The following is a 12,326-nucleotide window of genomic DNA, read 5'->3' as shown; positions in this document are numbered from 1 at the left end:
TGGAGTTTATAATAGCTTGAGTGGATAAAAAATATAAAAGGATAAATGAAGGTCTAAATAGCATAGTTTTAAAGTAGAACTGATTGATATGTATCAAGTCATACCCTGAAAATAGAGCACATGTATTTTTTCTCAACATCCTATGAAATACTCATAAAAATGACCATATTAAAAAAAAATAAAGACACAAAAAACTTTCAATAAATTCCAAAAAGTAGAAATACTTGAAAAACCTTTAATAAGCAGTTTCTTCAAAATCTCAAAGTTTCATATTATTAATTATTCTCATTTAAACTGTAAAATATCAAATACACAGTGGTAGAGGAACATACAACCTGACAAAATCATAAGTAGAGTGTTAGCTTGCATCCAAATGCAATTTTTTTTGGGGGGGGGGGTGGTTATGTCACACTGCTGGCAGGATCTTAGTTCCCTGACCAGGAATTGAACCCGTGCCCACCACAGTGCAAGTGTAGAGTCTTAACCACTGGACCACCAGGGAAGACCCTCTAAGTATTTCCTTTTAAACAGGATCTACTATTAAAGTCAGATACACAACTAAACAAAATAAATACATAATTGTACCATAATTTGAGAAGGTTTTGGGTTCTAGAAAACACATATTGTCATTCAGTTCAGTTCAGTTCAGTTCAGTCGCTCAGTCGTGTCCGACTCTTTGCGACCCCATGAATTGCAGCACACCCGGCCTCCCTGTCCATCACCAGCTCCCAGAATTCACTCAGACTCACGTCCATCGAGTCACTGATGCCATCCAGCCATCTCATCTTCTGTCGTCCCCTTCTCCTCCTGACCCCAATCCCTCCCAGCATCAGAGTCTTTTCCAATGAGTCAGCTCTTCGCATGAGGTGGCCAAAGTACTGGAGTTTCAGCTTTAGCATCATTCCTTCCAAAGAAACCCCAGGGTTGATCTCCTTCAGAATGGACTGGTTGGATCTCCTTGCAGTCCAAGGGACTCTCAAGAGTCTTCTCCAACACCACAATTCAAAAGCATCAATCCTTCGGTGTTCAGCTTTCTTCACAGTCCAACTCTCACATCCATACATGACCACTGGAAAAACCATAGCCTTGACTAGATGGACATTTGTTGGCAAAGTAATGTCTCTGCTTTTCAATATGCTATTTAGGTTGGTCATAACTTTTCTTCCAAGGAGTAAGCGTCTTTTAATTTCATGGCTGCAGTCACCATCTGCACAGATTTTGGAGGCCCCAAAAATAAAGTCTGACACTGTTTCCACGGTTTCCCCATCTATTTCCCATGAAGTGATGGGACCAGATGCATAGTTAATTTATGTAGATAATCATGAAAATTTTGCTTCCACGCTTGCTTTCTTCTTTGTGGTTGTCTTGCTTGCTGCTGCTGCTCCTGCTGAGTCGCTTCAGTAACAACCTCAGAATCTCCTGTACCGCTGAAACTGAAGAAAAGAGAGGGCCTATTCTTAAGAATTTCATTTCGATTGAGTGCTATTATGATTTTACATATGCTTATTGGGGATAACTTGGAGAAGACAGATTTTTTTAAAGGTATAAAATCAAAATTACCTACTGCCATTTATATAGCTGTAATTCCTGTATATAAATGGCTTCTATATACTTCAAGAAAAGAATTGGATTATAAAGTTGGGCACCCTTGTAATGTATATAGAATAGTTTTCTTTTCTTTCTTTTCAACAAAACATTTTTACAACACCAAAGAATTAAAATGTTTAATATTATATTCATATCATAGTGAATGACACTAGATGTCTGTGGTCTTAAGACTTTGGAGTAAAATATTTTGAGGTTGATATTTTATAAAACCTACAGAGACTTGAATCATTTCAAAGGCTACACTGGAACTCACTGGCATCTTGTGCAACTAAAGTTTTTATGCTGCATAGTTTAAACGATTCATTTTCTGATATTATCAAACATGATAAAGATTATCTCAAGGAGAAACATCATACGACTTTCCTTATATGTGGAATCTAAAAAGAAATGATACAAATGAACTTAGTTACAAAACAAAAAGAGATTCACAGACCTCGAAAATGAACTTATATGTTGCCAGGGAGAAGGGATAGTTAGGAAATCTGGGAAGCTTGTATACACACTCCTTTATTCAAAACAGATAGCCAACAAAGACCTATTGTACAGCACGTGGAACTCTGCCGCTAAGTCGCTTCAGTCGTGTCCGACTCTGTGTGACCTCATGGACGGCAGCCCACCAGGCCCCTCCATCCCCGGGATTCTCCAGGCAAGAACACTGGAGTGGGTTGTCATTTCCTTCTCCAATGCATGAAAGCGAAAAGTGAAAGTGAAGTCGCTCAGTCGTGTCTGACTCTTCGCGACCCCATGGACTGCAGCCTACCAGGCTCCTCTGTCCATGGGGTTTTCCAGGCAAGAATACTGGAGCGGGGTGCCATCGCCTTCTCATGGAACTCTACTCAGTGTTATGTGCCAGCCTGGGTGGGAGGAGGCTTTGGGGAAAGTGGATACGTGTATCTGCATGGATGACTGCTTTCCTTGTTCATGTGAAACTACTACAACATTGTTAATTGGCTATACCCCAATACAAAATAAAAAGTTTAAAGTTTGAAAAAAAAATCAAACAAAAAAAGATTATGTCCAGAGCAAATTATAGATATTCTAATTGAAGAGTGCCTTTATCACTGAAGTGGAAACTATTTTAAGCACTTTGAAATTTTTGCAGGTCTTATTCTTGAAGTTTCAAAAATATATGAAACAATTTTGCTAAACATTTATTTCAGTTTATGCATTCAATTATGAGTAGCTTCTTAAGCAACAATAAAGATTCATTATTCTCTATTTTCTTTACAAATGTTTTATGTGACGACTTTTGTAAAAAATCTTATAGTAGGCTTAAGGAGTGTTAGCATATCGTATTTTAGTCTGTTGCCACTTAACTGAATAATAAAAGGATATAATTAGGAAAATAATCATCAACTATGCTTTCCTAATACTGTTTACTGTACCTGAAATGATTATTAAACTGTAAAATATTTGATTTTTAACAAAGAAATATTCAAAAGAGTTCAGTGAGTGAATGAATGTTTCTTGAGTTTTATTTTGGGTTCTCCTAAAAATCAGGTCCTGAGACAAGGATTTGAGAGTAATTTGGGAATTACTTTGGGTGTAAATTGGCAAGGTTTCAAGATTATTTAGGAGGTGAAGGAAATACACACTGGCGATCTTCTAACATGGGGGAAAAAGTCAGTGATGTGTCTCACTGAGTCAGTTACCATTATGGAGGACTGGAGCTTAATTTTGCTGGGGAACTTCTGTAAGCTAGGGTTATCCTACCTGAGGGTCAAAGGAGCTGGGACATTTATACACTGACTGGCAAAGGGGGCTCCAGAGGACAGTGAAAGCCCTCGGGAAAGAAATGCAGAGACTGGCTGTTGAAAGCTGGGCCAGTGTGCACCCAGACACTAAGAGGAGTAGGGGGATGTGGGCGAGACAACAGCAGCATCCGATCTTTGGTGTGCAGAAGCGCAGTATCAATAAGTGAGGGAAGCTAGAAATTAAAATGGAGAAGGAAATGGCAACCCACTCCGGTATTCTTGTCTGGGAAATCCCACGGACAGAGAAGTCTGGTGGGCTATAGTCCATGGGAAGAGTCAGACACAGCTTAGCGACTAAATAACAACAAAACAAAATCAAAATGGATACGTTTTTCTGAGCACACAAGTTGGATTGAGCACATGTATAAAATCAGAGATCTTTTCAAAGCTTCCTCTCTTTTCTATTTTCTTTGTCCTTGCCCTACAGACTTTCCCAATTGGAGGCCCCTCTGCCAGTGGGTGGATAAACATCCCAGTCATTTCCACTAGACCAGGCTGTGTAGTTCTTCCAAACTCAGTCTTCACTTGACTGTGCCTAGAGTCCTTTGTTAGAATAGCTTTCACAATCCTTTTTGATTCGGAGACCCCTGGATGTAGTATTAAGATTGGCTTCAGTTCAGTTCAGTTCAGTCGCTCAGTTGTGTCCGACTGTTTGCAACCCCATGGACTGCAGCACGCCAGGCTTCCCTGTCCATCACCAACACCCAGAGCTTGCTCAAACTCATGTCCATTGAGTTGGTGATGCCATCCAACCATCTCATCCTCTGTTGTCCCCATCTTCTCCTGCCTTCAATCTTTCCCAGCATCAGGGTCATTCCCAATGAGTCAGTTCTTAGCATCAGGTGGCCAAAGTATTGGAATTTCAGCATCAGCATCAGTCCTTCCAATGAATATTCAGGACTGATTTCCTTCAGGATTGACTGGTTGGATCTCCTTGTAATCCAAGGGACTCTCAAAAGTCTTTTCCAATACCACAGTTCAAAAGCATCAATTCTTTAGTGCTCAGCTTTCTTTATAGTCCAAATCTAACATCCACACATGACTACTGGAAAAACCATAGCTTTGACTATATGTACCTTTTTTGGCAAAGTAATGTCTCTGCTTTTTAATATGCTGTATAGGTTGGTCAAGACTGGTTTGGTTCTCCTGAATTTTTCTTTGTAATTTGTCTTATTTATTTACTTGTCCTTGCTGTTTTTAAAGAGATTTGCATTAATTTTGTGATGTGCTGGGGGATGCCTAGAGGAACTTAATTAAAAATCAACTGTGAACAATTTGGTAATGTGGAGAATGTAATATGGGGTATAAAGTGAAGAATATTTAGCACACAAATATTGAGGACACTTGGCAATTGCCATGAACTCATCAATGAAGGTTGTTTCTCTACTCTGAGCCAGAGTTAAGCCTCAGAGCTGGCTGATTCTGGGGCGCTATGAGAGAGAGGATGGGATGACCGAGATAACTTGAGGACAAGCCAAGGGGCTCACAGTCATGGTTAACTACCAGTCAGCACTACCAGTTCATAAACTGCTAGTGCTGGCTGAAATTCAGCCCTGCGGATAACCTAGGTAAAAATTTTGTCAATATTTACTTCTTAGAATTGAGTTTAAGATGGCGTTTTGCCTACACCTGTTTGCAGATGGGACCAGGGAGTGTACAGAATCTCACCAGCGTCTGTAATTCACACTGGTTGTGGTCTAGTGACAGTAGACCTCTAAAGAAACAACATGGACTGGATTAATCTAGATGGATGTCTGAAAACCTTTGCTCCAATACCATTTCCAAAAATACAACCGTTGTGTAAATTTACTTATCTCCTTTTGTATACATGGTTACCAAGGCAAGATTACCTGCTACTTTTCCTTTTAAGTGCTATCTCCAGATGCCTGAAGGAAAATACCAGAATGTGGATGGGTGGAATACCAAAATCTGGGCTGGTTTTTCTTTTCTTTCTTTTTTTTAATACTCAAATCTCTTTTACTGGGTGGATGGGGAGAGGGGTCGCTCTTATCGCACAGCCTGTTCATTGGCACTGCCTCCTGGGTCCTGTGGCTCCATCATACCTGGTAGCTCGGCTGGACTGGAGAAGGGCTTAGTGGGTGCACAGGGCCTCAAAAAACCTGCCCAGAAGGCTAGCCCCACTGTGGCTAGGACCTGGGACTAGGCTGTCTGGCTGGTGAAGACACACTCGCCCAATGCCCTGCCATCGTCCAGAAGCTGGGGCTCCTTGTACAGCTGTTCTGGTCCGGCGGCCGCTCCAGGATGCCTTCGGTGATGCGCTTCAGCTTGAACACTGCGCTCGACACTTAAGCATCCTTAAGATAGCTTCACGGCACGCAGCCGAAAGACGCGAGTTGCACCCGGGAGGCGGCCTCTTCCAGTTCACGTGCCTGCGTGGCCTTGCTCTGCTGGGTTCCCGAGTCCCTGCAGCCGGTGCACCGGCGCCCGGCCTGCCCCGCTTCTCTGCTTCTCTGATGTTACCTTTACTTCCATACATGAAAGGGAAGCAGAATTAAAGTAGCTGTTGCTGCTGCTGCTGCTAAGTCGCTTCAGTCATGTCCTACTCTGTGCGACCCCATAAGACGGCAGCCTACCGGGCTCCCCCTTCCCTGGGATCCTCCAGACAAGAACACTGGAGTGGGTTGCCATTTCCTTCTCCAGTGCATGAAAGTGAAAAGTGAACGTGAAGTCATTTAGTCGTGTCCGACTCTTCCTGACCCCATGAACTGCACCCTTCCAGGCTCCTCCGCCCATGGGATTTTCCAGGCAAGAGTACTGGAGTGGGGTGCCATTTCCTTCTCCAAAAGTAGCTGTTTAGTGTATGCTAAAGCCATTCATTAAATGTATTTTTTCCCCCAAAAGCAAGCCTTAGGGGAATTTGAAAATTCCAACTCCAGTTCCCCATTCAGCTCACAGCAAGGACTGTACCTACTTTCAGGAGAGGCTGAACCTTTGAAGGACAGCCGAGTTCACGCCAATCAGCAGGCAGTGGCAAAATGAAATGGATTTTCTTTCACATTAGACTAGATGGTGTAGTACCAAGCTGCAAAATATGCTGTTTCATTTTGGATCATGTTTTTCTTTTTTCCTACTCTTTGATTTGACTTGAAAGTCAAACTGAATGTCAGAGATAAAAATGTCATGCAGATCATAACTCAGTTATGCTGGGTTCATTGGAGATGGACACAGCTGAGACTCTTGACAAGGTACAGAGAGGTCAGTTCAGCTATGCTGTTCCCCAGCCATCCCCTGCTATTCCTCACTCCAGAAGAGTAGTTCACTTTATTATGTCTAGTTTAATCTCAGGTAAAAGGTTCAGCTGGGCTCCTAGAAGCTTAAAGACAGTCAATTTATAAAAGTATTAAAAGGTAATTTTTAAAAAAATCCTCATAAATATTAAAAATGGGCACATGTCAGAGATTTTATTTAATTCATTAATTAGTGAGAGAACCACTAGGATGTTACCACCAGTTCAAAGGAGACTTCAAAAAAATACCCATATGTAGGCTATCAGGAACATTGCAATGAATTTGGATTTGCTTCGTTGGTGCCAAAATCACTTCTTCCACAGAGAGGGAGGAAAATTAATAGAACCTCCTCCAAATGCATTTGCATATCCGTGGACAAGAATCATTTTTATCTCTTTCAGTTGTCTATAGCTCAAAGATCTGTAGAGAACATTAATACAATGACAGGTGTAAAGGCCCTGCAGAGTCATAACTTGGAGACAAACATTGCTAGTTTTCCACTGAAAACATCCAAAAATGTTTTGGCTGTATTTCAGTCCTTCATAACTTCTTCCTACAGAGGAAAACTTGACTAACATCATGTCTGTCTCTCTAAGTTTCTATAAAACAGAAAAGGCAACCATGCTCTCCTCCTGTCTGTTTGCCAGAAACAATCAAAACAGGACAACAGACCGACTGAGCAGCAGGTACTTGGGAGCTGGAGAAATCAAAGGGAAGGAGAATAAGCTTTAAAATATCCTTTGCTTAATCATTGTCTTTGTAGCATATTGCTTTGTGTTTCACGGTGTGGAAAATTTTAAGAGAAACACTACATGAATGAGATGTCCTTCAAGCTACACTCTTTTGATTTCACAGCTTTCAACATTTTAGAACATCAGGAAAAGCACTGTGAATCCTTGAACCTTGAATCAAATGCTTTGGAGAATAATGCGAAAGTCTTATGACAATTTTCTTGAGAAGTTAAGACACCACACTTCATTCTGTCCAGCGAGCCTTCCTGAGTACTTTCTTACACCTCTTCCCCTAACCCCCAAATTCCACCTCTAACGGCTGTTTCTGAATCTCTTCTCTCTCACTTGTGTTCCCAAAGTCTTCAGTTGTGCAAACTCTTCTCATTATTTCTTTTCTGATAGACAGAAAATAACTTCATGTTCTCATCTTCAATTTTTCTGTGTCTATTATGCCTCTTAGCACAATGTCCTGCCAAACAAAACCAAGCAAATCCTATATCCTCTGAAGTGAATGAAGAGGGATACCACAAAAACTTGTAATTTGATATGTTCTTTCTTGTCACACTTTATTTCAATGTAAAGATTAAATCTCTTTGCTATATGTCTGGGAATATAAATACCTGCCACATATCATACTTTTAGGTATGTGCCCCATACTAGATAACAATTTTTATAAAAATGGTAACTTTTCTGAGAAAGGATTCTTGAGTTTTTTCTAAATGTTAACTGGATTTCTCTCGACAGTCTCAAAACTCAGGCAGGCAGATGGACTGTATTTGTTTTCTAGGGCTGCTGTTACAGGGTACCCCAGATTGGATGGCTTATACAACAAAAATTTATTCTCTCCTAATTCTGGAGGCTAGAAATCCAAGATCAAGATGCTTCCCTGGTTGGTTTCCTCTGAGGCCCCCTCCTTGACTTGTAGGTGTCTATCGTCTCCCCGTGTCTTCACATGGCCTTCCCTCTGTGTCCCAATCTCCTCTGCATTTAAGGACACCACTCACATTGGATTAGCGCCTACCCTAATGCTCTTGTTTTAACTTAACTCTCTCTTTAAAGACCCCATCTTCAAACACAGTCACATTTTGAGGTAAGAAAGCTAAACTTCAATATATGAATTTTGGAAGGCCATAACTCATCCCTTAACAAGGATTGTTCTTTCTATTTCAGTAGAAGACAAATGCCAGGTGTTCAGGGACTAAGTGACCTCTCAGCAATCTAAAGAACACAGATAGACCTCTAACTGATAACCTGTACTAAGGATTTCTTTAAGTCATTCTTAGGAGAAGACCTTAAAATTTCAGAGTTGGCATTAGAGAAAAAGAAAGTAATGCTCTTTTCTTTGTCTTTAATTTAAAGATATAAATGATAGATATATGCCAAACTTACAAATATGCTTCAAGGTATTTAAGTTAGCTATTTCCATAGCTGGTCTAAGTATTCATACAACAGTATTATAGGTATTTTGTGTGTGTGCTTTGACAATTGTATTGAGATATAATTTACATACTACAAAGTTCACCAGTCTAAAGTGTATAATTATCATGAGTACAATTATGTAGAAAAGGATTCTGTGCTCTATGTTGATTAATTGTAATCTCTATGATATCTCTGCAAGATTGACATCATTGGCATTTTTAAATGAGGACATGAAGTTTAGAAATGGAAATAATTTTCTCAGATTCTCCCAGCTAATAAGTAGAAGAGTTAGTCATTCAAACCCAGGTTTATGTGGGTCTAAAACCTAGGCCCTCTATACCATACCACTCAGCTTGCTCTTCCCCACTTTACCATAGGTAATATTTTCTCATTGTATGGAAATCAAAGAGCACAGCTAAATAAAAAGAAAATAAGAATCATCAGTAATCCTTACCCAGAGTTCACCATCTATAATCATTTTGATATGTATTCTTACAGTTGTTTTTCCATTCATGTGTTTCAAGCACATATGACTTCATATAAACAAACTCATTGTGTCTTTATTTTCTTCAAATAAAATTAAGTGTATCTCTGATTTTCAACCTACAAGGTCGTCCAGAGATCCTTGTTAGTATGGAGGTTCCTGACTTTCCTTGAAGTCAAAGAGAAAACTGAGAGATTTAATCACTACTTGCAGAGTTGGGGAAGGCCTTTGCCCTTCTACCCACCATGGTATCCTTCACTGTTGTCTGTTGTCCAGCAGTTCAGGAGGACACGAGCTATACTGTTTCAGAGCCTGGAAGAGCACAGAGAGCTCTGCTCCAATGGGAGGCTCATTACCCTTGGAAGCTTCCTTCTGAGGTCTTGCCGCCACCAAAGGGTAGGTGGATCAGTGATAAAGAGTCAGTCTACCAATGCAGGAGACAAGGGTTTGATCCCTCTCTTGGAAAAATCCCCTGGAGAAGAAAATGGCAACCCACTCCAGTATTCTTACCTGGGAAATCCTACGGTCAGAGAGGCCTGGCAGTCCATGGGGACACACAGAGGCGAACACAACTTGGTGACTAAACAACAGTGACAGCACACAGTCTATGAAGCATGGGGCCTGAGTCCTCCAAGCTCTCTGTGCACCCTACTCCCCTTTAAGGATTTTCGCTTATCTGCCTGTCACTCTTTCTCCGGCAGTTCCTGCTTCCATTGTATAATCCCATTTATGCAAGTTTGGAAAAAACAGGATCTAGGAAAGGAAATATTTACAGTTTACAAATCCCTTTAGAAAAAGGAGAGAATAAAGGATTTGGCTATTGAAAAAAATTTATTTGTTATGATTATTATTTACAAAATCAGGATCATATTCTACCTGCTGTTTTTATCCAGTATGACAATCTTTATAGTTTTTAATTGGATTTTTTTATTATTGAGCTTGAACAATTCCTTGTATATGTGGGATACTAGCCCTTTATTAGATATGTGTTTTGCGATTGTTTTCTTCTATTTTGTCTTTTATTTCTTAAGTGTCTTTTGTAGACCAGGAGTTTTAAATTTTAATACAATCCAACATATCGGTTTTGGTCTTGCAGCTAAACACTCAGTCTCTCAACCCAAGGTCATAGAGATTTTCTCCATTTTCTTCTAAAAGTTTCATAGTTTTTCACTTTACATTTAAGTCTATCATCCACTTTGAGTTAAATTTTGTTAAAGTGTTAGCTCTGTATCTAGTTTCTAGTGTCACTTATTGAAAATACTGTTCCTTCTCCATTGAATGGCCTCTGGGCTCTTGTCACAGATCAGTTAGACTTTGTGTGATAGCTATTTGGCTATACTCTGTGGGTCTATTTCTGGGCTCTTTATTTTGCTTCTTTGATCTATGTATCTATTTTTTTCACTGGTACCATGCTGTCTTGATTATGGCAGCTATCTAGTAAGTCTTGAAATTGAGCAGTTTAAGTCTCTGTTCTTTTTCAATATGGCGTTGGTTATTCTAGGTCTTTTCCTTTTTGATATACATGTTAGAATCATTTGATATTTGCAAAACAGTTGCTAGGATTTTGATTGGGTTTACATTACATCTTCAGATGAATTTGGGAAGAACTGACATCTCTGTCCAGGACTGTCACTAATGACTCATGGGAGTGGGTTGATGAATGCCCAAGTTTTCCCACTACTCAAGCGTGACATCTCTGTGCATTTTCCACAGAGCTTCCTAGAGCTCTCCAACAGGTTCAAGCACTGGTTTCCCACAGTGAATACTAAAGTGAGTAGCTATTCGCTTCTCCAGGGGATCTTCCCGACTCAGGGATTGAACCCAGATCTCTTGCATTGAAGGCAGATTCTTTACCATCTGAACCACCAAGAAAGCTCCCAACTTCTCATGAAAACATCCTTTATTAAATATCTTCTCTTCCCTGATCACTCCCCCACTCCCCTACTAGTGTTTCCAGTAATCACCTCCAAAATAAGATACTTTTCCTCAAAATCTCTTCTTGGGGTTTGTTTCTGAGGGATACAAACTATGACAGCCCTGTGGTAACACCTGTACACTAAAAGGCAGGTTCAGATAAGTCAACTCCCTTTCCTACATGTATCTCGTTTTCAAAACAGCCTCAGACCTAATCAGTTTAGATAGAAATCACATAGTCAGATGACTTAATGCCTACCCCAGATGCTCAAATTTATTCTTTAAGAGATAGAAAACAAGTGCCCTCTCTTCTCTCTCCAGCAAGAAAAAGAGGATTAAGATGAAACACATTTAATTTCAACAAGCACGCATGTGTGAGAAAATCTACCTCAAAATAGCTAAAATGGTAAAATATATGTAGCTATTTTAAAGCTAGAAGATTTGTATTTGCCTCAGGCAGCTTTTAGCTCCTAGGATTTTATGGCTCACTAGCTTCAGGTTAAAAAATTAGAATTTCAAAGTATGTTGTAGTTTTAGTCTCTGCCCATTTTTTATAGTTTTGTAGTATAAGGGTTTGGGGGAGGTGGGATATAGGGGGAGGGATAAAGTTAGGGAGTGAGGAATGAAATGTACCAAGGAAGCTGGTCCAACTATCTGTCTTGATTTTTAACAGCCTTCAAAGCAAGTCATGCATGCTGAGCACTGCAGAAACACCAGATGCTTGTTGGGGGAAAAAGTCTTCTGGGAATGCACTCCTTGAGGGGAGAAAATGGCTTCATAAAGAATGATGCAAACACTGTACATTACCCTGCCAGCAACTTCTCTCTTTATTTGCAATTGTAGAATGAAATCTCCCCGACACCAAAGCCTCAGTCAGCTGCAAAAACAATGTGTTGTAATATGATATTTATTTTTGCTGAAATGGAGCCACAGTCCTGCTATTTCAGATTCTGCAGCCTTGCAAAAGCATCCAGAGAGCCTTTGCTGACCTTGGGAAAGGGCAGAGGCTAATGAAACATCCTCGCTTTTGCAATTTAATTTTTCTTCAAGAACACAAACCAGAGCTAGACGATTTTCTAGCCAGCTTTTGAAGTGAAAAACAAAAATGAATTAATTAAGATTATCAGAAACCCTTTACAAAATGCAATATCAGCCCTTTATTATGATT

At 40.1% G+C, this 12,326-nt stretch overlaps 1 non-coding gene across 1 annotated transcript; it reads right to left on the bottom strand.

The window, feature by feature from the left end:
• Nucleotides 1-429: 429 nt before the first annotated feature.
• On the bottom strand, nt 430-502 carry TRNAA-UGC (transfer RNA alanine (anticodon UGC)). The gene has a single exon. It is a non-coding gene; the product is annotated as a tRNA-Ala (tRNA).
• Nucleotides 503-12,326: the final 11,824 nt, after the last annotated feature.

Source organism: Ovis canadensis, chromosome 13, assembly GCF_042477335.2.
Source record: "Ovis canadensis isolate MfBH-ARS-UI-01 breed Bighorn chromosome 13, ARS-UI_OviCan_v2, whole genome shotgun sequence".
NCBI classification, from domain to species: domain Eukaryota; kingdom Metazoa; phylum Chordata; class Mammalia; order Artiodactyla; family Bovidae; genus Ovis; species Ovis canadensis.
This window is presented reverse-complemented; position numbering and strand designations above follow the sequence as displayed.